Raw genomic sequence first — 26,115 nt, forward strand, 5'->3', positions numbered from 1 at the left:
TGGTGGTTGAATGAGAACTTGTGAGAGACCGTGGTTGGTTGAAATGCCCTCTTGTGGCGAGTGCGGAGGTATCGCTACACAAGTGCAAGTAAGTATCAGTCAATAATAAAAACATAGAAACCCAACTTATTTTAATAGCATCGCAGCATGCTATCCAAATGCAGCTGCAATAATTCGTGGTGCAGTTGTAAATGTATGCAAAAAGAATAATCCCAGAATGATTTAAAAAATATGTCCAGAAGCAAACAGTGATATTTCAGACACAGTGTTACTCGATTACGGGCTCGCGTAGTGGGAATCGAACGCGAGCTAAAAACTGGGAAGAGGTAGCGAATATTTTAACGCTCGCCTGGATTTTATGAACCAGATGGCGAAAAGTCAGAGCGATAAGCACTGCTAAAATTTTCAAGATTTCAATTTTACATTGCATCTTTATACAAGTGGCACAAATAGAATCTTGACGTTCTCCTCATCAGAGATAAGATGCAGAATTGATTTGCAGAAGATGGAAGTTAGTCCACTCGACTGTGACTAAAAAAAAATATTCTGAATATTGTAGTGTTTGGACTCATTTTTGCCAAGAAAATCTTGGGAACCCATTGGTACCGCTTTCATGAAGATGCAATATAAAATAGAAAAGTTGAAAATTTCAGCAGAGCGTGACTCACTCACGTGCGCGGAGCTTATCGCTCTCGGTTCACAGGCGTCGAGACTCCGGATATGATAGGTCCCTGGATTGGATAAAAGTAAAAAATGTGGCGGTGGATGATCCGTAAGGCTTTAGCCGAGCAAAAACAGGGAGCGGTACAAATTTTAAACATTTTAAATGATAACGCAATTGCATTTAAATAATAGCAACACAACAAAGTACAAATAGAAATCAACTGTAAAAACGTTTCTTCAGGTTAACAAAAAACAAGGTAGAATCATATCTTCCAACACCTCGACAGAATGCTCCATTCGGCTAAAACTAATATGGAAAATGTAAATCAGAAATATATCTTAAGGGTAGGGGAGACCGGGGCTAGTTGACTAATTTTTTACATATCTATTTTTTATAAATCAACCATTGGTATTTTGTTGACTTGTTGCATACCAAAAGTTTACAAATTTCATTAGGTATACGGGCTTAATTTTGAAAATCGTTTTAATTGAGTCTAGGTTGTAGTTCTTATTATATTTAAAGTAGTGAGACGCATACGTCAACAAACCCCAGCTGTGGGGTTAGTTGACTTGACATTTATTTTTCAGTTTTAACCCTTTACCTGCGACAGGCGTATATATCCGCTGTCACAGCTCTATCAATATATACGAAAAGCGTATATATACGCTGTCAATTCCATCAATATAGTATACAAAAAGCGTACATATATATCCTACGACCAATATTTTTTTTTTATTTTTATCATTCCTTCACAGTGTTATTTATTTTTATTAATTACCATGGTGTGAGATACTGTAATTATTTTGTGTTTGTTTGGTATGGTCTATTTGGAAGGCCTGAGAGTTTGAAGGGTGGATAGGATGTAAAACTGGTAAGGGTGAATTTCGAGGGATTTGTGGTGGGGGAAGTGGACTTGAGCAGCTAAACTATTCGCCACGACTACAGCTTGAGGATAAAAAATGTAATTTTTAGTGGTCTTCCTATGCTTATTTAGTCAAGTAACCCCGCCCGACATTATTAATATGTTAAGGGCTGTACGTACATAACCTCCACGCACCGGATAAAATAAAATACCGTAAATTATAGTCAATGTATCAGGTTTTCACAAAATATTCATGAAAAAACATCAAACAGTACTTAGTGGACAATAATTAAAAAATAGTCGTAACAAAAATAATTACTTCTCGCCGGCCTTTTTAATCTTTCATTCTTACTGACAGAACACGCCAATTTTTGTGACGGCGACACATTAAATGGCAAGCTGGTCATTCATATGCTTCAATATCGCGAATCGCAGCATAGTTTACTTCATAATACAACAATTAAAGGGAATTAGTTAACTAACCTCGTTAGTCAACTAAAAATATTCGAATATTAAAAAGTATTCATGTTTGCAGATTCCTTTTCTCCTAAAAATGATTATATTATCATACTATATAGGCGAAAATTTAAGTTTGAATCTTCAGTTGACCTGGGTGTGGGATAGTTGTCTTTTGATTAACCAAACACAACTGTAAAAAAATTTTGGAAAAATATTCATGTCTGCAGGTTCCTTTTGTCCAGTATATGATTATATGATTATATGATTATATGATTATATGATTATATGATTATATGATTATATGATTATATGATTATATGATTATATGATTATATGATTATATGATTATATGATTATATGATTATATGATTATATGATTATATGATTATATGATTATATGATTATATGATTATATGATTATATGATTATATGATTATATGATTATATGATTATATGATTATATGATTATATGATTATATGATTATATGATTATGTGATTATGTGATTATATGATTGTATGATTGTATGATTGTATGATTGTATGATTGTATGATTGTATGATTGTATGATTGTATGATTATATGATTATATGATTATATGATTATATGATTATATGATTATATGATTATATGATTATATGATTTTATGATCATTTTTAGGAGAAAAGGGAACCTGCAAACATGAATATTTTTCCAATTTTTTTTTACAATTGTGTTTGGTTGATCAATAGACAACTATCCCGCACCCAAGCCAACTGAAAATTCAAATTTAAATTTCCGCCTATATAGTATCGCTCCGCCCCACTATGCATGTCTATTCTGTATTTATACTGCTAGGATATGGATGTGTGTATTCGAATTGTCATTCTTCATATAGCTATCCAAAATTTGTGTTAATATCTATCATATGTTTTGAGATACTTAACGTGTTACAATCGCCCCCCTGTTACTATCGCCCCCGGTCTACCCTAATGGAAAATATGCTTTGATGTTCCATTTGATGAGACGTGTATTCGTGATAACTATTAGAAGTTTATGTGAAACTTGCTCCGCTTCTGGATGATCTCGCAACTAATCAACGACTGGTGTTTCAGCACAATCGTACTTCATCTCGTTGCAGCAGAATTCAATCTGCATTGATTGCTATATTGTTCCATTAGTTTGAACTTTGAACGAAGAGGCAGTATTGAGTTTCTACTGGAATCACTTCATCTGACACAAATAGACACCTGACACCTTTTTTGAGGTTATATCAAAAATACAGTACGTCGGGCATAGTCTACCGCGTCCGATACTTAGCTTGAAATATTTCAAATTAAACTGTTCAGATCATTGACAGGTCATTGCGTCATTAGTGATCAAATGAAGCACTGTATCCAGCCTGAAGGACATCAAGATCAATACTTAACACTTTGAGTGGTGCTAGGTTTTCAATAGTGGCCCTTTAAATCGATTTAGCTTTTCCGATCGACACCTACTACCGGAAAAGCTTTGTTCAGCACGGCCTGCGCTTTGAATGACTGTCATCACTAATGAAAATTTAAATATTTCTGTTGCCTATTAAATCGTCATAATAGTACTATCAATGCATAGGCGAGATTTTTCTAGTGAAAATGAGTCCAAATACAACCCTATTTTATCTTTTTTTAATTAAATTAGGAATGCTTGCTATCCCGAACCAACAGAAATTTTTGCAGTATTATAAAATATCACACACATATTTTTAGATTTTTTAACGAACGTACCCAATATAAGTACGTTATTAATTTTCTGCATAAGTTTTCTGAGCATTGGGTATAAATTTCTATCGTTACGTTTCGATTTTCTTCTAGAAATCTAAACTGATCCACTCACGGCCCACTTAACGCTTAAGGGAATACTTATTTGTTAGATACCTATTGTCAAATTGTAAGTAACCGAAGTAAGCACACCGATTTCAACGGTATGTTTTAAGCAGTTTTATAAATTAACCCATTAGCTACCATTTGGGGATTTTGGAATTTTACGTACACCACTCGGCGCCGAAAATATATTTGGTACGCCTGCTAGTTAGTTTCATTCTATGTACACGTGTTCGCTGTGTCCTTCGCTTCGTTCAGGAACCAATTGCTTAGGAGACTGTTACCTCAGTAATTTAATTTAATTTACATTAATTTAAGCAGTTTTGGTGCTGTGATTAGGTCTTAGGGCTCAGACTGTTTTGTTTGTTTTTATTTATTTTATTTCACTTTATTTTATTTTATTGTTTTACATTTTATTTTATGTTATTTTATGTTTTTGTTATATTTACGTTATCTTTGTACTAATTGGATCTATACTTTGTATCTAAAGGGTTCTTCCGTTAATTTAATAATAATAATAATAATAATATATATAAGTCAATATTGTGTGTAGCAGAAAGTGTATATTCTGTGCTTCGTTTCTTTACAACAAGCGAACAAATTTGAAATGCGTCTGTAAGTTGAATGGGACAGAATTGGAATTGCGTCGGGTTACATGTGGATTGTATGGAAAAATGGCATAAATAGTTTCTTATAGTTTTCTTTCATGCGACCTGCGACAATCCCCATTTGGGACATTTTCAAAAATATCGAATATTTTCAAAACAAAACAAGTTAAATATAATTATACTGTTACACAACTTTTTGTGCATATATATATAACATTCGAATACTCAAATATTCGAAGTGTATTTGTAGCATTCGAATACTCAAATATTCGAAGAGTATTCGTAGCATTCGAATACTCAAATATTCGAAGTGTATTCGTAGCATTCGAATACTCAAATATTCGAAGAGTATTCGTAGCATTCGAATACTCAAATATTCGAAGTGTATTCGTAGCATTCGAATACTCAAATATTCGAAGTGTATTCGTAGCATTCGAATACTCAAATATTCGAAGAGTATTCGTAGCATTCGAATACTCAAATATTCGAAGTGTATTCGTAGCATTCGAATACTTGTAAAATATTCGAATACTAAATTATTCGAATAGTCCCAGCCTAATGTACATCTGACAGTAGTTCAGATATTGCTTCTTCTTAAACCTAAACCGTCTTCTAGCTACAAATGCGTGAACTTCGTGTATGTACAGGGTGAACCGCGTAACGTGAGCATCTCCATTATTTTCGTTGTTAGTGTACCATTCAAAATTTTTTCATCATTTTCATGCTAAATTATTTCCATTGCCGCGTATTTTCCGCCGCTGTTGGAACATTCCGATACATGTGACCCACAAAAAAATCCAGGGCAGTAAGATCAGGAGAACGAGCGAACCAGTTTTCTGCGGTATCAGTGCTACTGCGGGACAATTACGTGATTGAAAGATACTTATGCATTCACATCTTCCTCGTCTACAAAACTGCATAGACACTATATGTGGGCATTTGGAATACCTACTGGGAATTTAAGTATGTTCGAAGCTTAAGACTAGAAAATTCACTTTTCGCCTGAATGTTTTTAGCGTTGTATCGTAACATTAGACGAAATCATTTTTTTTTTATTAAGCTCGTCAGATTTGTCACAGTGCCTGCTAGCTGATAGGTTAAAGAAAGTATAGGATTATACATAAAAATGTTAACGGTGACGTCGAAAACAATTTATGATAAAATTTTGATCGGTCCATTAGTAACGAAAATAATAGAGGTGGTCTCATTACGCGGTTCACCTTATACATATAGCAGTCATACAGGTAGGTTGTAAACGTGTGGGGGGGCCTGGGGCACTTTGATGCAAGGGGCACAATGAAACATTAATATTATCTGGATATCTATAGGGTATCATCTTATATCATCTATCAAAATGATAGCTTACACTGCTTATAGGGTGTCTTGTAATCATGTTTTGAACTTTTAACTGTTTCTAGACATCAACAGAATATTCTTCATTGTGCCCCTTGCATCAGTGTCCCAACTCCCCCTACTTTAATACCGATTTTTTTCTATAGTTACTTAATACTTAAGGACGAACTTCAGTAACATTACAAACAAGCAAAAATCTTTGAAAATGGGAGTAATAAATCTTTATGCAATAGTAAAACCCTCTGCAAAATTTCAGAAATGTTGATTCGGTAGTTTTTAAATTATTTACCTTTCAATTTAATATATTCTTATGGGAAAACGCAATAATGAGAAATATAACTACAAAATTAAGGCCAAATAATAGGTCAATGTTTTCGAAATCTTGTGCACAGAAAGATCAAACACTGAAGAAAATTATCACAAAAATTCCGATACAATTGATTCGATAGTTTTTTTTAAAATGAAACAAAATGACACCAAAACTTAGTTTTTCGTGTACGCAGAAAAGAAAATTATAGTTTGATTATTTCATTTCTACTAGTTGCATTTCAGGTACATTCCAAAAAAAAGTTTATGATAAAAGATTAAATATTCAATAAATTGACAAAGTAAAATAAAAAGTTAGAGCGAATTCAACTGAATTTGTGATAAAAATACACCACTGCTTGAAAAGCCTTATTAATATCTTGCAAATAGATTAACTTTTGGCTAACAAGGAAACATATCGAACCCGAAAATTCTGATTGTAATGAAACTCCGTACGATTGTAGAGCATGTCGGAGTATGTAAGAAACGATTTTTTTTCTGCGGAAAAACACTCTGAGGGGGTGAAATCAGCCCCCAAATTTTCAGCGATTTTTCGTTTTTCGCGTATAATTTTGTAACGATGCGAGGCAGAAGAAAACCGTAAATGGACAAAATGTTCAGTGTTTGATGCCGTATAACGCGCTGCAAAAGAAATGTTTGTACGTCCAACAATTTATAAATAAAAAAAAATCCTCGATTGTCAAGTGGCAGATGGTAGTAATATGGACAAAGGCGGAAACAAATAAACAAATGAATCAAAATTTTTTCCTTTTACATTTTAGTAAACCATTGCGAATTATAACTTTTACACGGAAAAAGATCGTCCCCAACCCTCACGGTTAGAAATTATATGTAAAATAACGAAAATTTTAATTTATTTATAAATTGTTGGACGTACAAACATTTATTTTGCAGCGCGTTATACAGCATCAAACACTGAACATTTTGTCCATTTACGGTTTTCTTCTACCTCGCACCGTTACAAAGTTATACTCGAAAAACAAAAAATCGCTGAAAATTTGGGGGCTGATTTCACCCCCTCAGACTGTTTTTCCGCAGAAAAAAAATCGTTTCTTACATACTCCGACATGCTCTACAATCGTACGGAGTTTCATTACAATCAGGATTTTCGGGTTCGATATGTTTCCTTGTAAGATTGTCACTGAAATTCATCCTTAATAAAATTCCTTGCTCAAATGTAGCATGATTACGGTATCATTACTAGTAGTAATATTACCGGCTAGTTCAGTGGTAAAATACAATTCTGTTGATTACTGTTTAATATAATAAACCAATTTATAGGAATGAACTCCCCACGTGTTTCTATTGTATTCGCCTACAAAATTATATAATAACTCTATTGAATGAGGTATAACGTAACTTTTAATGTATCTCCTCCTTGAATTCATAACGGAAAATATAGAAAATATTATCAAACCGTCGACGCGCATTATCTAAGGGAGTAAATGCTGTTACAATAAGTATACTAACTCTCGCATTGCTTCATGCTGCATAGTCAGATACTATAAGTATATAAAGCATTTAATACATCGCACTGCTGCAGTGTACAAAATGTATTTAAGCACTTAATTCCTGCGGGCACTAAAGTGGTGAGTAGGCATCATGGTAAGTAGTAAATGGTTGTCGCTAATGAGGGAGCGCTTCATCGAAAAGACTATACACACAGTGAGCAGCACAATTATTGAACCCAGCTATTGAGAATGGAAATACGAGGTCCATCAAGTTGGAAGAGCCGTGAAACGTAGCCCTACCTCCTGTTTTGAGGGAGCCAGCAGGTTGGCAAGCAAGGACCACGAAGGGCTGCAACCGAGAGTGGGGGGGTTGGAAAGCGTCACGACGCACCTCGGTAGCGCCGAGAACTAAAGGACCGAGTGATACGACGCGCCAGTGTTCTACCCGCGATCGTAGGGAGTGTACATGACGCTCTCTTATTTTCACTCGTGTGTACGGTTCTTTTTGAGTGTCGTATTGTGCACGCGGTACATTTGAGTTATCGGGACTAAACAGCCCCGTTTAAACGTGTCCCCAGCTGGAAACGGATTGTTCTCAAGACACTCACTGCCGGCGTCCGTTTCGGGGGAAGCGATATAGAAAAAGGTTGTAATTAGTGGCCAGTGATTAAATTAAATATAACAAGTTCCAAAGTTCGCTCTCGCCATTCTGTTGTGACTTGATTTAAGACCCTGCTTAAAGTTGCCCCTAGTTTCTGTGTTTGCCTTCCTCGAGGCAATCTCAGCCACTCTTCCTTTCGCAATCTTCAATTTCAATTGCCATTGAAAAAAAAAAAAAAATACCGAAGTAAGTGTCGCGTCATATTTCACTTCGACCCGCGCGTTCCTTCACTTTTAACATACCCTCTTAATACCGAGGGGACAGACAAAGATTCAGGTCACCGATAAAAGGGAATATTGGGGTCTGAAATTAAGACTACTTTCTATGTAAATCGCGGCGAATTATTATTAAATCTTTACAGGCGAAAATATTTTATCAATCTTCTAATCTCTCGCTTCATGATCGATGCTGAGTGCCGTACACACCGTGCATACTTAACGAGTCCCTCGATGATGAGCATCCCATTTGCGGCGGTAGTTAAAACTTTTCGATACCGTACACTCGGAGGCATTGAATCTGCGTGTCTTCGGTGTTCCTTGTTTCTACGTTTGGGTACAAAACTGGCGTTTGTGCGTTTGTGGAAAAACAATTCTGGCGTTAGCTGAGGATTCGCTGCATCGAAATATATTCCTAACCCTTGCACGCTGTTACTCCGTTCGACGTGAACTACGACGTCAAAGGGTTTCTTCGTGCCGCAATTGCCCTACATGCCTCATCGTCGTCAATGCTAATTTTTGCTCCTTTTATCGGAATCGAAGAGCTTCGTTTATACGTGACTAGAGTTACGCTACAGATACCCCCTGGTTGTGATTTCATCGTCACACGAATCTTATTCAACGTTGAACTGTTGCGTTTGGGGAGGTAACAGGTCTGGCACTGCGGCTTAACGAGTTCAACGAGTTTTTCTCGGTCGACCGTTCGGTAATTGGGGATCTAGTGGTGCAAAGAATTTCCACCGATACGATACTTTTATCGACAAATTAATCTGTATTGTTTTGCCACGGCGGACTTGAAAAAAAAATTGTGTTTTTCCCTGTACGAGCAAACAGTACTGGCAGGTGTTTCCGAATTCTTTCGTGGAACTTGTAGATTTGGATATACCGTCGACATTTCTGTTTTTCTCTTTACAGTAGTATTTCGATATTAGGTGCTCATGCATACTTTAATTTTGGATGAAATAAGTGTACTTATTTTATGGAATGAGCAAGGAACTTAAGTTTTAACTAATTATTATTCTCTGAGATATAGCTTCCACCCTACTATATATTACAACAGTTTAAAAAAGGAATTAAAACCGACATCAAAATAATAAAAATTCACTAAAAAGTAAAAAGTAATTTTTCCCGTATTTAATTTTTTAATACTCTTATATTTTTTAAGTCGGCGCCTCATCGTTTGCACTGTGTAAATCTGACGTCGACTTAAAAAATATCAGAGTCGTAGATTAAATAAGGGAAAAAATTACTTTTCACTTTTTAGTGCATTTTTATTATTTTGAAGTTGGTTTTAATTTTTTTATTCTTAACTTTTTAGTTTAATATATATTGACACAACATGAAATAAAAATAATTAGGTGACAATAGTCCTTATTATTAACCAGAACTGGCAAAATATTCAGTCAATGTTGATACAGTGTAGGATTCTTTCGAATAAGAAGAAGATCATCAAAAAATAAAAAAAATACACAACCTCTATAAAATCTTTAACCTCCTGCTTTTTGAAGTCAGTTAAAAGGAAGTGACGTTCCTAAGATTTTGAATAAAACTAATCGACCGTCGACTGCTTTATTTTTTTTCTTTTTTTTTCGCGTAACAGTGCAGTGAATATCACTTTAAAAAAATGTGTTCTTATAGATTACGTTATCGCGAGGTATGGCAGCGTTTGATATGTGCATGCAGAGTGTTCACGAAATATCCGGTCTTTAAGTAGCGCATTAAGGGGTTCGTGTACATGGACTTTTTTTTTACACAATTGGTTCTTGTAAAGCGTTCTATAAAACCTTGCGCGATCTACGCCCAGAAAGAGGACTCTTCCCGCCGCACGCCAAAATTATTGTACAGCCTGACTGAATGTGTGAATATCAGTGAAATACACCCCCGAAGTAATTTATCTTCGGGGGTGACGTTGAGTTGCCCAAATAGTTGCCGTCGTCAAAAGTTAGTTGGTTGTTCAAAGTTCACTTGTTTATTTATTGCTTTAGGAGTGACTTAGTGTTTACAACGCACTTGGTCTGTTTGCTACTTAAAATGCATCTGACTCATTCGGTGTGTAGGTAATAAAGCTGCTTCAGTTGGTACTACTGGCGGGGTTGCGAATGAAGTATTACGTGCCGATTGAAATGGAACTTTATAGTTAGATGGGGAACCGAAAACTTTTTCACTTATGTTTAACCACTTACGTAAATGAAATAACTTGCGAAATATTTAACTACGAAGTTTGTGCTTTGCATATTACACATCGCGATTTTAACGTAACTTCGTCTGATTGCAGTTGATTTCGTTATTTGTTTTGCATTAGTCGGGTTTTTCAGGACCTAGAACAGTGATTCCCAACTTGCGGGTGGCGACGCCCAAGGGGGTCGCGAAGTGTTTTCCGAGCGGGTCGCCGCGGTTATTTTTAGTTGGCGATTTTTAGCACGTATTTATTTTAATATGGTTATATTGTCGAATTCTATTAATGCTGTAACTCTGATTTTTCATAAATTGAAAAAAAGGAAAGTTATAAAACAAAATAATTGAATACATTAAATATCTTTAAGTGTATTTGATATATGTATTATTAAGTTGGAATTATATTCTGAAATACCTATTTTCAGTTTCCTATTTTTTCTTTAACTTATTAAATTTACTTTACCTTACATAGGGGCGGGGTCGCAGGTTCTCTGAATATGATAGAAGGGGGTGGCGACTCAAAAAAGGTTGGGAAGCACTGACCTAGAAGAATAATAAAAATATTCAAGGGAAGATTTTGCAATACAACTGTTTCACTCGCTTTTGAAGATGTAACTGACTTGTTCGGATTCGAGATGGGTTTTCAGATGCCAAGATAGAACTCTTGCTGCGAAACACGTGAATTTGTTAATTTGTAAGTGTTTGATCTGAAGAAGAATGTGTGTACTTCATTAGTTAAACATATTCAGTTTGGAAGGAGGCGTACATATGTACAGGACAAAACTATCAAGTGGCCCAAAAATGAGGCCCTTTTTAGCCTTTTTTTGGTCCCACGATTTTGCAACTGAATTTTGTGCCAAATGCTACCTTATGATGAGACATCAATCACAACAAATTTTGGAGTTGAGGTGACAATTAGTTTCTGAGATATGGAAGGTCGAAGAAGTGAAAATTCGTTAACGCGTCAACCCATACGCTTCGATGTCAGTCCGATAATTTAAACAATTATTTCCAGGGGGTTTTCTGACTGCTAAAAACGGATTTGAACTAAGATTTTCAAAATTTACAAAAAAAACAAAATCAAGAAATATAAATGTCTGTGTAGTGGAGGTTTTTTTTAAAAATATATCGTTCACCATATGAATCGGCCATTGTGAGTTTTGAAAATCTAAGTTCAAATTCATTGTTAGCAGTCAGCAAAACCCCTGGAAATAATTGTTTAAATTATCGGACTGACATAAAAGTCCGTACATAGAAGCATATGGGCAGACGCTTTAACGAATTTTCACTTCTTTAACCTCCCATATCTCAGAAACTAATTGTCATCTCAACTTGAAAATTTCGTGTGATTGATGTCTCATCATAAGGTATCGTTTCGCATAAAATTCAGTTCCAAAATCGTGGGACCAAAAAAAGATTATTTTTTGGGTCACTCTTTTCGAAATGGTATCGCGAGTCAAAATCATAAAGTCCATAGATATGCCAAATATAAAAATTAAAGCTAAAACCTATTAATTAGGCGGAACACCTTTTTGTTATGGAACTGTAAACGAAAGAATTAGGGGTCGCAGTTGAAGTAACTACGTACAGTTAGTAAGAGAAAATCTCGAAATTCCCGAAATCAGGGATTTTCGACCTCAGAGCAACGTTAACCGATTTTGATGAAATTTTAGGCAAGTATAGGTGTAACTTACGTCAATCTACAAACGAGTTTTTTGAATTTTCATTACAGGCTCACAAAAAAACATTTAAGAAATTACCTTTACTATTTTTTTTTTGCTATTCCGACCAATTGCATTTTTTCCAAAACGACGAAACACGTCACTTAGCAAAGTAAACCTTCTAGCTTAAAAAAAAACTCATGTAGTTTGGACCAATTCTAAAAAAGTTATGCGATTTTAAAAGGTGTCCACATACTTCTTTTTACTAACTGTACATATTTTGACGTTACATGATTCTTACCTTAGAACAACATTCTGATGAATTCTCATTTCATAAATGAGGACTGTCGAACCTTTTAAGTATTCGCAGTTAGCTACAAATGATTGTGAGCGCATTTTTATATACCTTTAAAGTTTGCCCCTAGTTTCTGTGACTTTGTTATAAGTCGAAAGGAGACCAAAGAATAAACTGTGAAACAGTAAATAGATGAAAGTTGTATAAAAGCAAAAATACATTAATAATAAGCTATAGGTACTCTCATGTTTTCGAATCAACAACTGGTTTTATGTAGGGCTGGGACTGTTTGTGGAATTTTTCGGTATTCGAATATTCGAATACTTCAGTTGCTCAATTATTTGGCGAATATAATTCGAATATCCAAGTATTCGAATACTATTCGAATATTTAAGTATTCGAATATCCAAGTATTCGAATACTATTCGAATATTTAAGTATTCGAATCAGTATTCGAAATCAGTATTCGAATCAGTATTCGAAATCAGTATTCGAATGAGTATTCGAAATCAGTATTCGAATACTATGGTGTGAATTATAAATCAAGTTCTTTAGGTTCATTTGTCAGGGTGAAATCTAGTAAGCTAATTTTTACCCACTTCACACCATACTATTCGAATACATTAGTATTCGAATAATAACATTCGAATACTCAAATATTCGAAGTTTATTCGTAGCATTCGAATAAGGTAAACTGTATAATGATTGGCACCCTAAGTGGAAATCCCAATTGAAGTGTCTATATTTTTTGGCGAAGTTTTTATATGGTCTTAATTTTCAGTTATTACCAATGATTATGGATTTCTCATTAAAATAAAACATCTTGAGTACCTGTTAAGTCTTTTATTTTAAAAATATTCAATAAAAAACAAAAGTAGGCATAAAAGTACAATCATTGGCACCCTAAAATTTGAGGTTATGTAGAAAAACATATGTAGTTAAAAACGAAGTTTAAAGTGTTTAAACAGACTATTTCATTCACTATTAAGTCCTACAACACTTAGTAAATCTGTATTTCAATCCATTACTTAGTTATAAAGCGACAAAATATGTTTACCTACCCCTTATCAAAATTTTAAGGAAACACCTAAAACTCGGCCCTTTGTCCCACTTTGTGGTGTTGCCAGATGTAAAATGTGTAGTACAATCACTGGGCTCTGCAGTGTTGTAGTGAAAGAAAAATAAGAAATTGTAAAAAAGTACTATCTAAAATTGTACTTCTTGATATTTGGCTTTTTAATCAGGAGTGCCAATGATTAATGCAGTGCCAGCATTAGTGCACTTTACCCTACTTGTAAAATATTCGAATATTAAATTATTCGAATAGTCCCAGCCCTAGTTTAAAGAACTACATATTAGAGTGACAAGAATTGTTTCACTAGTCTCTTGTAACTTGTTAAGAAATATTGGACATACTTTTACATAAACTCCTATCATACATTTCATACTTTCAGACTTTTGTAGAACAAATACAGTTTGCAGAATGATTCTAACTATATAACACATGAATTTTGTCGATTGGTTTCAAGGAACTTTTTAAGATTTCTTACAATGAAAAATGTCAACTTCTTAATAGAATTTAAATAAAAGAGTGCCATTTAGCGTTCCTAAATATATGTATAATTCCCCATATTACTTTGTTGCACATATTAGTCACTGTCATCACCTGCAAATAAAAAAACTTACCTCTGTTTTTTTTATATAAAACTTTATCTTTTCTAAATCAGTCATTCGAAAATTAATTCGCGAATAAATGTTAAATTCTGCAGCTAAAATAATTAAGCGTTGTCTCATGTCGACTATAATATTCTATATTTGGAAACGTTGTAGCAGAACTCTTTGTGTTGAGAAGAATAATTAGATCTACAGCAATTATAATCAAAACTGACTATTACACTACAAATCACTGGTAACTTTGAAATGTTTGCACCGTTATATTTGAACATCGTTTGGTGAAATGCAGATTTAATTAGTGGTTAATAAACTAAAGTACACGCTTAAATTAACGAAGGCAACTCTGCTGGGAAAAGAGTTAATTTTTGCAAATATATGTGTACTGGCACGTTTAAATACAAATTCCACTTAAAGCAATTCTCGGTTATAAACGTTCTCCGTTAATAAGTTCTTAGAAGCGATGCTTCGCTCCCCGTTAAATAACCTGTGCAATGTTCCTTGATACGCGACGAGCCGAGTCCCTCTGGGTGGCTAGCGTATTAGGAAATTCGAGTCAGTGCGGTAACTTTCTCTGGTGGAACACGAACTGAAGGGATAATGCGGAGGACGGTGATGTCGGCGTCTAATAAAGTTTTTCGCACCCGGGAAAGTGACTTGTGACTGTGAGTTCCACCGGGCGACATTTTCTAGATCGAGGGACGAGGGAGAAGAACAAAGTACTCCTTCCGCTGTGCATTTACACATCGGAGTTCTATGTACCGCATTTAAATAACTGTCAAAGCACGTCTAACCCGCCTGGAATATATTTGAATGACAAGTGACTCTTTAATAAGGGAGCGCGCACGAACATCCACGGTGTAAGTCCTCATTATGGAATTATAAAACGTGTTAAGTGATTCAAGTGCGACGCGACGCGATGCTTTTAACTCGGATAAAATTGTAGATATAATACATATGTAAAACATCGTTGCGAAGTTCAGTAACGCGAGTTCCACGTAACACATTTACGCGGCGTATTTTATACGGGGAACTGTGGAGTTCTAGTGACAAATTTTTCCCGGCAGAAACCGGCCGCGTAAATTCGTATTTCCTGAGTGAGACAAGCTGCGTTCTTGTCTGAAAGATGTGGATATTTCATCAAAGCCAATAAATTTATTGCTTCCCAGATTCCGGCAAATCTAAACCTCTTCTTACATTCTCGAGCCGTGCCATGAAACGGTAAAACTTAGCTGGCCTTAACCCGGCGGAAAGCGCACCCCATATTGTAACGCGGGTTGTCGCTACCGGGGCAAAAATACCCAAAATTGAAACGTAAAAAAACATGGTTTCAGAATATATTTTTTTAACTTTGTAATTTTTATGTTAAAGTACAGTGTTTTAAGAATCAAAGAGAATTTATGAAATATCTTAAAATTTTTATTAAAGTTCTTTAAAAAATTTTAACAAGAAGTGAAACAGTCTTCATATTTTCGCAACTAGCGCCTCTGTGGTAAATTTTACCCAGAGCTTCCCGCCGAGTTAAGCCTTATTAGTTAAATTTTCCATAAATTCGAATTGTATTCTTGCCCATACGTGTTATGTTTATATCAGAGACTAGAAATAACAGTTGTTTTTTAAAAAAAAATTCGAAAAAAGTCATTGAGAAAAAGTTAATTTTTATTTAAATGGAAGTCAGTCTTCATTAAATATTATTTAAATTTTCCGGAAAATCAAGTGATTTAAAAATGTTAAGATTTTTTTTTTGGTTACTGATAACCGTTACTGTCAACGGAAATATTTTTCGGTCTCTAATAACCATTATTGACGACGGAAATATTTTTTGGTCACTAATAACTGTTATAGACGACGGAAATTGTTTTCGGTTACGAATAACCATTATCGATGACCAGAATTTATTTTTTGGTTACGAATAACCATTATCGTTGACGAAATTTTTTTTTGGTTACGGCATAACCAATATCTATTGCGGGAATTTTTTTTTTTAGTTATGGTATAACCAATATCTATTGCGGGAATTTTTTTTTGGTTATGGTATAACTATTGAACTATAGAATATCTGGAATGCGAACTGCGGGTATTAGGAGCCGCGGCGCGCTGTAATTTATCAGAAGAGAATTTACACAAATTATTATTTGTAAAACTTAACGCCGATTTTATGCCCTAAGTAGTTAATAAAATATATAATTATTACATATGTATTTTTATTGATTAAAACATATAAATTCTATAATTCATTGTATATCATTCATAAATACAAATTATTCGCCTTATCTCTATAATATTCTTCGCAATAATCTTTCTTACCATGGGTCTAATTCTCGTTCTACTCGACACCAAAGTCTCCTTTCCATACCGACACACTTGACATCTAAATTTGAATCATCCTTTCCTTATATTTCGGCTCATTACTATAATTCCCTCCCACCTGATATTCGAGGTTTAAATTCGTTTCCTGATTTTAAATGTAAAGCTCGGCGATATATAAGGTTACATAATGCGTCACAATAACTTTCTAGTTACTTAATATCAGTTAGTTTTTTTTTTAGTCATTTAGTTAGTTATTTAGTTATGGTTAGGCTTCTAACAGTATTGTACTGCAGCCTCGCCATTTACTTCGCTTGTCTTTATGTATTATTTTCTTCTCTGGATGTGTCAAGTAATAAAGACGAATAATAATAATAATAATTCGTAAAATAATATTTATAAAAATTGATGATCGCCTAAAGTCACCAAAATAAAACTCCCGCAATATATATTATATATTGGTTATACCGTAACCAAAAAAAAAAATCCCGCAACATATATTGGTTACGCCGTAACCAAAGTAAAAATCCCGCAACATGTATTGGTTACGCCGTAACCAAAATAAAATTTCCGCAACAGATATTGGTTATACCGTAACCAAAAAAAATCTCGTCAACGATAATGGTTATTTCTAACCAAAAAAAATTCTGGTCATCGATAATGGTTATTCGTAACCGAAAACAATTTGCGTCGTCTATAACAGTTATTAGTGACCAACAATTATTTTCGTCGTCAATAATGATTATTAGTGACCGAAAAATATTTCAGTCGACAATAATGGTTATTCGTAACCAAAATCATTTAAACAAAAATATTAATTCTTATACCATAACCTTTAAAATTTAGGTTATAAAAGTTAGGGTCCCTGGTTTATACTAGTATGAAATTGAAGTATATACAGATTATTATGCATTTACTTTTAGTGGACACCTGTGAAAATTAAGATGATATTATTATTTATCATTTTGGTGATTCTAGAAAAACAATAAATCAATATACTGTAATACGAAATTTGAGGGTTTCGAATCATGTTGCAGTTTATATTATTGCGTGAATATTTTTAGCGTTATCATTCTGAAATTGACTACAGTTAAAAGCAAAATATTATTGCTGAACGACTACTTTACGTGTGTGCCTTTTCAAATTAATATTTATAAAGTTGTTTATACGAGATATACACTAATATTCTAACGCTAAAACTATCGACGATTCACGTGCACCAATTTCTACCAGCGCGGTTAAAACGATAAGTTTGTTGAAAAAAATAAATAGATGATTCAAGAGGAAAAAGGTTCGTTCGCATATTGCAATGAAAATCGCGGAAACTTTCAAAGAGTGCACCATCATTTTGAATGCTTTGATAGCTCTCGGATTAAATAGGAACACTCCTGGATAAGAAAATTCAGAAAAGTAAAAAAATTACGCCAAGTACATGAAAGCAAATAAATCGCAAAAAATAGAAGATAATAATAATTATAAAATAAAAAAAGATGCGAAATCAAAACGAGCTGCACGTACATAAAGGTAATGATAAATACAAATAAATATTTTAATACGAATAAACATTTTATTCAAAATACTAGGCGCTAACAAGTTAAGATAACAGTGTAATATATTGTAGAGACCATGGTATGGTACGTGTAGTAAAAAGGCACGTGTACACGGGTACACGTGTATTACATATATCCGTACCTCGATCCGTGTAGCTTTTAGTACACGGGTACCCGTGCACTATTTCACGTGTATTTAAAGACACTTGTATCAACGTATTTGTGTATTTTGATCAGAATTGGGCATTAACTACGGGAGAATGGGCAATGGCGGTCACTTAAGCAATAAGTGTAATAAAACCGAGTGATGTTTTTCAATTTTAAGGATTATCGTTGCGTCTAAAAAGAAGCTCGCTTATTACCAGTAATGCCTTAATTTTTTGTATCAAAATAGGTAATCGATTAAATAAATCTTGTTAATTTTCTAATTGTGTTATTAGTTACAATCTGAAAATTTGCAAAACCATACTTTCCGCATATTATTCTAGTAAATATATTTAAATACATTAATTCTTTTATGAATTTCGCAATCCCCCAGAGTTCTGGGATATCTATAGATATTAAAAATCAGACGAATCAAAATACGGATACGTTAATATACGTGTATTTATAAATACACGAGTATCTAAATTCACGTGTATTTAAATACACGTGAAATAGTGCACGGGTACCCGTGTACTAAAAGATACACGGATTCAGGGACAGATACGTTTAATACACGTGTACACGTGTATTTAAATACACGTGAAATAGGGATCTCTAATATATTGTAACATATTGTAACAGTGGTCGCTAATAGCGCTAAGCTGATGCGAACACTTAAGTGCCATTAAGTTTTCATTATACCTATATTTAGAGTTTTCTGAACTCAGTGAAATTCATGCAAGCATCACACGTAGTGCTATAATACAATATACATACGCAGACGGGTGTACTGTGGTTATCTTTTATATTTATGGGGAAAAATAGGAATTGGGTGCGACAAAATTATAGTACAGTTACGAAACTCAGACGTTTATTCAGTATCAGATAGGAAAAAAGCACAGCTGTACTGATAGTAATAATGTGCTGATCCTCCCTTGCTATAGAATACTCTGATCATTTAGTTTAGTAACGAACGACACTAGCTTTGCATTATACCTCCTCCATGATTAATTGTTCCATTTTTCTTGAAGGTATTCTTTCGATTACTTAATGTTCTCAAACTTATAAGGATCGTAGTTCCTATAATTTGCTCGTGCGAACTGTTTCCAATAATTTTCGATGATATTTAAATGGTGAAATGGCACTTGCCAATATAAAAATAGGATGTTCTTGCGTGACGGATTTTCGTTGATTTTAGAAGTGTGGGCGGCATCATATCGAAACATGGTATTCGCTCTAGCAATGTGCCCTGCGATCTTCGCAATCATTGTCAATACTCGTCCGAGTCGTGACGATTACGCCACTTATTGGACGACATATTTTCGTTAATTCCTCCCATTGTGCACGATGATACGAATAATCAAAGCACTTCGGATCGTTGGAATTGTCAGCCTGTAAATTTTAGGTGTTCCGCAAGTCTACCTCTACTGTACATGTATTTTGCGAGGTGCTTGCAACTTTGGTTATAAGGAGTTCTTAATGAAGGATTTCTTTTCAGTTTTTATCTTTTTAATAGTTTCACATAACTGCAGGATACGACGAAATTTTCACGTTTAATTATTGTAAGTCCGGGATAGTTCGACCAGTTTTTGGAAAAGAAATTGTAGCATTCTTGTTTTTTTTTTTATATTTTTGTCGTTTTGTAGAAATTAAAGCAAGGCTCAAACAATTTAGAGTATATGTAAATTATAGGGTGCGATAAATTCAAATATTTATTTTCATTTTCAACCAAAGCATTGGCACTGCAACTGGTCGGTCTCACCCGCATGTCGGGGTTAGAGCGTATAAATTATATATAGATATCTATCTTATATAGTATAATATATGTAATATATATATAAATATATATTGATCTATTTAAAGTATTATTGATAGATTTATGGAATATGTTGAACTAAATTAATTATTAATTCGATGAACCCATAAATAATCAATATACTAATAAGTTCGAAAGATTTATTTATAGATAATGGTATATCAGTAGATAAATTTTTATTTATGTATAAATCATTTATATATTAATAAGCTGCTTGTTGTATAATTATCTCCTGATATATAAATAATTTATATATCCATATAGGTTAAATGTATTTATTTAATGGAATATATATTTATTCATACACCTATTCATAAATATAAACGTATTAATATAAATCATTTATATTACAATAAGTTCATTATTGAATCCCTATCTTTTTAATATAAATAATTTATATATACATAGATGCTTAAATATGATATTAGTATATAAGTTATTTATATATAGATATCTATCTTATATAGTATAATATATATATATATATTTATTATATATATTATTTATATATATATATATATATATATATATATATATATTATATAGATAATCTATAGGTATATAAATAATTTGAAAAATAACAAAAAGTGTAGCTTTCGAAAAGTATAATACACGAAGAAGTTAATTGATATGTTATTTCTTCTTTAGTTTCCCACGTAAATCGCAAAGATTCTTGTACTTGAATCATTTAGTATCATGAAACCAACGCCTGCGGCGCACACATTTAATCCAATTTTCGCTTTTCGAGATTTCGAAATAGTTTTCTCCGCATCCCACGCATTCGTTTTCGTCCCAGTCTTTTAACGACAGATTACTATCTTGAAGAATGGAATTTTCGCTCCCCGAGTATGAAGATGGGTTTACAATAAAAAAGACACATGCAGGTAGTGTTTACAAAACGTTTCGATCGTAGTTACAATAATAAGAAATAAAAAAATACGAGCATACTAATGTCCCCCTTGACATCCTACAACAATTTTTCGTACCATTGATATTTTTCGAGATAGTTACACTTTTTCAGACACACTGTATATTTAACTAATGTGGTCGGCCTATCCCGTAATCAAGGGAGTGATCGACCACCTTGTCAAAATAAATTAAAAACGAATACATACGTATTGTCGGGGTGACACTGTAGTTTTATGCATATTATATCTCCCAATATCGGAATAGTTTAAATAAACTAACCTGTCTTTCAAATATCATCAGCACTGTAACTTGGTCTAAAAACTTTCAGACTCGCATAAAGTCTTAAGTGTTTCTTATAATTTAAATATGGATTTGTGACAATGGTCAATGCAAGATCAATAACAAGCGCATCCATTTCTTCTGTATCAATGACACACAGTGCCCTCTGTTGCGTTAGTCTTAAAATATCAACACTGGCCGGACTCTCCCGGTGGTCGAACTATACCGGACTTACGCTATCAAGAAATCTGTTAAGAAATTACAAATTACTCTCTGGCTTCACTTAACCGATATTGGCATTTTCGGAGACTGATGAATTTTGTTTCTTTTTATGATTGAATTCTACAGAATCAGTATATGTGGTTAGAATTTTCTATATTCAATGAATTCCGTGAAAACATTACGCCGAAGTACTAAGTATAAACTTGTGAATTGAAGCTTTGCAGTTATTCCTTGTTTCTATAACAAAAAATTGCGAATTAGGGAATGCGAAATGACAGCTTAAATATTTCTCACAGTATTTGCAATATTTGCTTCCATTTCGAATTGTGTAGTAACACTACAGTGTCATTAAAAGTATTTGGGAAGATGAGACATGGAAAAAGTTATGCAAAGAAAAAATTTACAAATTTACAAATTTGTTCTTTGCCTAACTTTTTTCCATGTCTCATCTTCCCAAATACTTTTAATGAGACTTTTTGTAAATTTGTTCTTTGCTTAACTCGTTTCCATGTCTCATATTCCTCAATACTTTTAATGAGACTTTTTGTAAATTTGTTCTTTGCTTAACTTTTTTCCATGTCTCATCTTCCCAAATACTTTTAATGAGACTTTTTGTAAATTTGTTGTTTGCTTAACTTGTTTCCATGTCTCATCTTCCCAAATACTTTTAATGAGACTGTAGTGTTACTACACAATTTTGTAAATTTGTTCTTTGCTTAACTTTTTTTCATGTCTCATCTTCCCAAATACTTTTAATGAGACTTTTTGTAAATTTGTTGTTTGCTTAAATTTTTTCCATGTCTCATCTTCCCAAATACTTTTAATGAAACTTTTTGTAAATTTGTTGTTTGCTTAACTTGTTTCCATGTCTCATCTTCCCAAATACTTTTAATGAGACTTTTTGCAAATTTGTTCTTTGCTTAACCTTTTCCATGTCTCATCTTCCCAAATACTTTTAATCTGACTTTTTGTAAATTTGTTCTTTGCTCAAATTTTTTCCATGTCTCATCTTCCCAAATACTTTTAATGAGACTTTTTGTAAATTTATTCTTTGCTTAACTTTTTTCCATGTCTCATCTTCCCAAATACTTTTAATGAGACTGTAGTGTTACTACACAATTTTATAAATTTGTTCTTTGCTTAACTTTTTTTCATGTCTCATCTTCCGAAATACTTTTAATGAGACTTTTTGTAAATTTGTTCTTTGCTTAAATTTTTTCCATGTCTCATCTTCCCAAATACTTTTAATGAGATTTTTTATAAATTTGTTGTTTGCTTAACTTTTTTCCATGTCTCATCTTCCCAAATACTTTTAATGAGACTGTAGTGTTACTACACAATTCGAAATGGGAGCAAATATTGCAAATACTGTGAGAAATATTTAAGCTGCCATTTCGCATTCCCTAATTCGCAATTTTTTGTTATAGCAACAAGGAACAACTGCAAAGCTTCAATTCACAAGTTTATACTTACTACTTCGGCGTAATGTTTTCACGGAATTCATTGAATATAGAAAATTCTGACTACATATGTATACCTACGAATAAGGTCAGGTATAATAAAAGCCTATTGGCTGTACCTCGCCTTTTGCGTAAGCATGTATCAACTGTCGGCATATGCTATATAACCTGGATACGCTGAGTAATAAAGACCTTTAATAATAATAACAATAATAATAATGGAGAACTTAATGATGACACATATTTGCTGTTTTTTGTGGATGAGAGTAATCACGCACACGATAGTTTACAGGTCTTGTTATGGTAAGATCTGCAAAACTTAAATAGAATTCACCCAGTCAACATACTATTCCTTTCATGGCAGTAGCCGTGGTAAACATTAAGGGGTAATGCCACTATAGAGCCCGGAAAGGTAGTCTGATTTTGCGAATTTTTTATGCGAGTATGGTGAATGGAATACAAAATCTGTTTGAAGGCCTTTATTGTACATGCCTTGAAGTATGATCACAATTTTTTAAAAAAAAATTTAATACAAAATGGGGGCGCCACAGTTCAACAAACGAAGCTTCTTTTGAAAAAACAGTGTTCCGGGGCCGAAAAGATTTTTCCTTCAATTTTTGACCTAGAACAAAAACCAAAAATTGTTGAGTTCTATATAAGATTATCTCGGGAAGTACACAGGGAAATTAAAAAATACTACTTTCTGTAAAAATGGTGTATGATTGAACAAAACGTTTCAACAATTTTTCACGTCCCTTTTTACCTCAAAATGAAACGTTTTGTTCAATCACGCACCATTCTTACGAAAACCAGTATTTTTTAATTTCCCCGTGTACTTCCCGAGATAATCTTATGTAGAACCCAAAAATGTTCGGTTTTTTGTTCTAGGTCAAAAATTGAAGGAGAAATCTTTCCGGCCGCGGAACACTGTTTTTCAGAAAAAGCTTCTTTTGTTGAACTGTGGCGCCGCCATTTTGTATTAAAAAAATTTTTAAAAAAATTGTGATCATACTTCAAGGTATGTACAATAAAGGCCTTCAAACAGATTTTGTATTCCATTCACTATACTCGCATAAAAAAATCTCAAAATCAGGCTGTCTTTCCAGGCACTACAGTGGCATTACCCTTTAAGTAAAATGAAAAGCATAACATGCGTGGCAGTGTAATCAGTGTGCAGAGAAATTTCAGTATACGGAGCGTCTTTCTCTGCTTATGAAGGGCGACAGTGACGAATTAGAATCAAAACTTTGTGAGGAAATTCATGGTACTGGTTTCCCAAAATCAATACAAAACTGTACCAGTAATTACTGTATCTTTTATATTCTTTCTGATTATCTAATGTCTTACTTAATAAAGATAAGAAATATACTATTTGTTATCGTGCAATTTTTCCGAAATTCATTTTATAAATATATCACATTTCATATATTTATAGCGGTACTACCCAGAAAAATTGTCACTTAACCGAGTAATGTAATAATTTTCCTATTTGTTAAGACTCGCGTATCGTGACTATTACGTTTCAATTCTATTTCTACGCAAGATGATTTAAAATACTACGGGGAAACTAGTTTTCCGTTGAAAACGTCTCCTCTTATTAATGTCAATATACTAAACTGCTATTCTATGTAGAAAATTGATAAAAAATTTATAATACTCTTAATAAAATATTTTTAAAAAAATACTTTATTGCTTTAAAGCATTAATGTTTTATTATATTGTTTTTATTTTTATATTTGCCTACTATATTATACTAGCTTCACTATTTGGCTTCGCCCGAAATTTAGATTCTGATTTTATAAAAAAAAATTGTTTTGTGTGAAAATAGACACATTCATCTGGATTAGTCAGACATATTGAGCTGAGGCTGATTTCTTGATCCCAGAGTTTATCGTTCGAAAGTTTTTAGGTGACAGACAAACACACAAAATTATAGAAGCTTTCTGCTTTATATATTAAGATTTTCTTGAATTCAATCTTACGGTAATATAATAATTAATTAATTTATTTCATACGAATGATTCATTAAGGGTAGGTACCGTAAACTGGGGGAAAGTTGGCAGCACGGGGTAACATTGGCATACGCCGGGATTACATTGTTTTACGTCGGATTAGTAGAACTTAACCTGTTAATGCCATTTATATGCAATGCTATTAAGATGTAAAAAATAAAATAAAATAATCAAATTTAAGTGTCAATGTATCTTACTGGCTTCAGATTAGTAAAACTTAACCCGTTAATGCTATCTATATGATGTGCCAATGTTACCCCGGTGCAATAACGTTTTTAACATGCATTAAAGAAGGAAAAGGACAAAAATTGTATGCATTTTGACACTTTTAGTACAATCACAAAAGATGCAATGTTCTGATAGGATACTTAAAGCAAATATAAACATGTTAATTTTTAAATTTTATAACAACAATTTTTCAAAAACCTGACGATGTTCCTCCACTTTACGGTATACATAGGCTGTCGTTTTTGTCGAAAAAGAAGCATTTCTTTTTTATTTAATTGGGAAGAAATAAATTGAAGCTGAGTGTTGTTACTTAACACAAATTTTACGAACATCATAAGTTTTAAAAGAACACACTTGACTCGCCAAAAATGTGCATTATAGATGGCGCTACAGATTGATCACTAAAGAGGCTTTTTCAAAAAGATTCTTTTGTTTTGCAGTGACAACGGAGGTCCCGACTGATTCAAATCAAATTCGAGTATGTTCACAAAATATGTAATTCCGGCTAGAACCTAAATTGAAATTAATAAAAACTCTTACTCTCTATGAATAGAAACTAAAACCTAACGAAAAATGCAGTGTTTAGAAAAATCGACATTTCGTAGCTGCGATTTTCATAATTTTGCTTTTTTATAGGTTCAGTGCAAAACCAGACGTATTCTAAAGTAGAATTTCCAAGCAGGTCGCTGAATGTCGTTTCGTTTCGTTAAAATCGTTGCGAAACAACAAACTCTCTTTGAGAAAGCCTCTTCAATGATCAATCTGTAGCGCCATCTATAACGCACATTTTTGGCGAGTCAAAAATGTTCGTTTAAAGCTTACGATTTAATAAACATTGTGTCAAAGACCAACTCTCAGCTGCAATATATTTCTTTGTAACTAATTGAAAAAGAATAATCTCATTTAAAATGTATAATTTCGGTAGAGACGAACTAACTCTCCAAGT

The 26,115-nt window shown here is 33.4% G+C and overlaps 1 protein-coding gene across 1 annotated transcript in view; it reads left to right on the forward strand.

Annotated features, from left to right (window-relative positions):
* Positions 1–8,024: 8,024 nt before the first annotated feature.
* The window catches only part of LOC143368617 (nephrin), a 338,794-nt gene continuing 320,703 nt past the window's right edge, over positions 8,025–26,115 (forward strand). Inside the window, exon 1 of the mRNA XM_076811531.1 lies at positions 8,025–8,210. The gene's annotated coding sequence lies outside the window, so the exon portion shown is untranslated. The remainder of the gene's footprint in view (positions 8,211–26,115) is intronic.

Source organism: Andrena cerasifolii, chromosome 4 (genome assembly GCF_050908995.1).
Source record: "Andrena cerasifolii isolate SP2316 chromosome 4, iyAndCera1_principal, whole genome shotgun sequence".
Taxonomy (NCBI): Eukaryota; Metazoa; Arthropoda; class Insecta; order Hymenoptera; family Andrenidae; genus Andrena; species Andrena cerasifolii.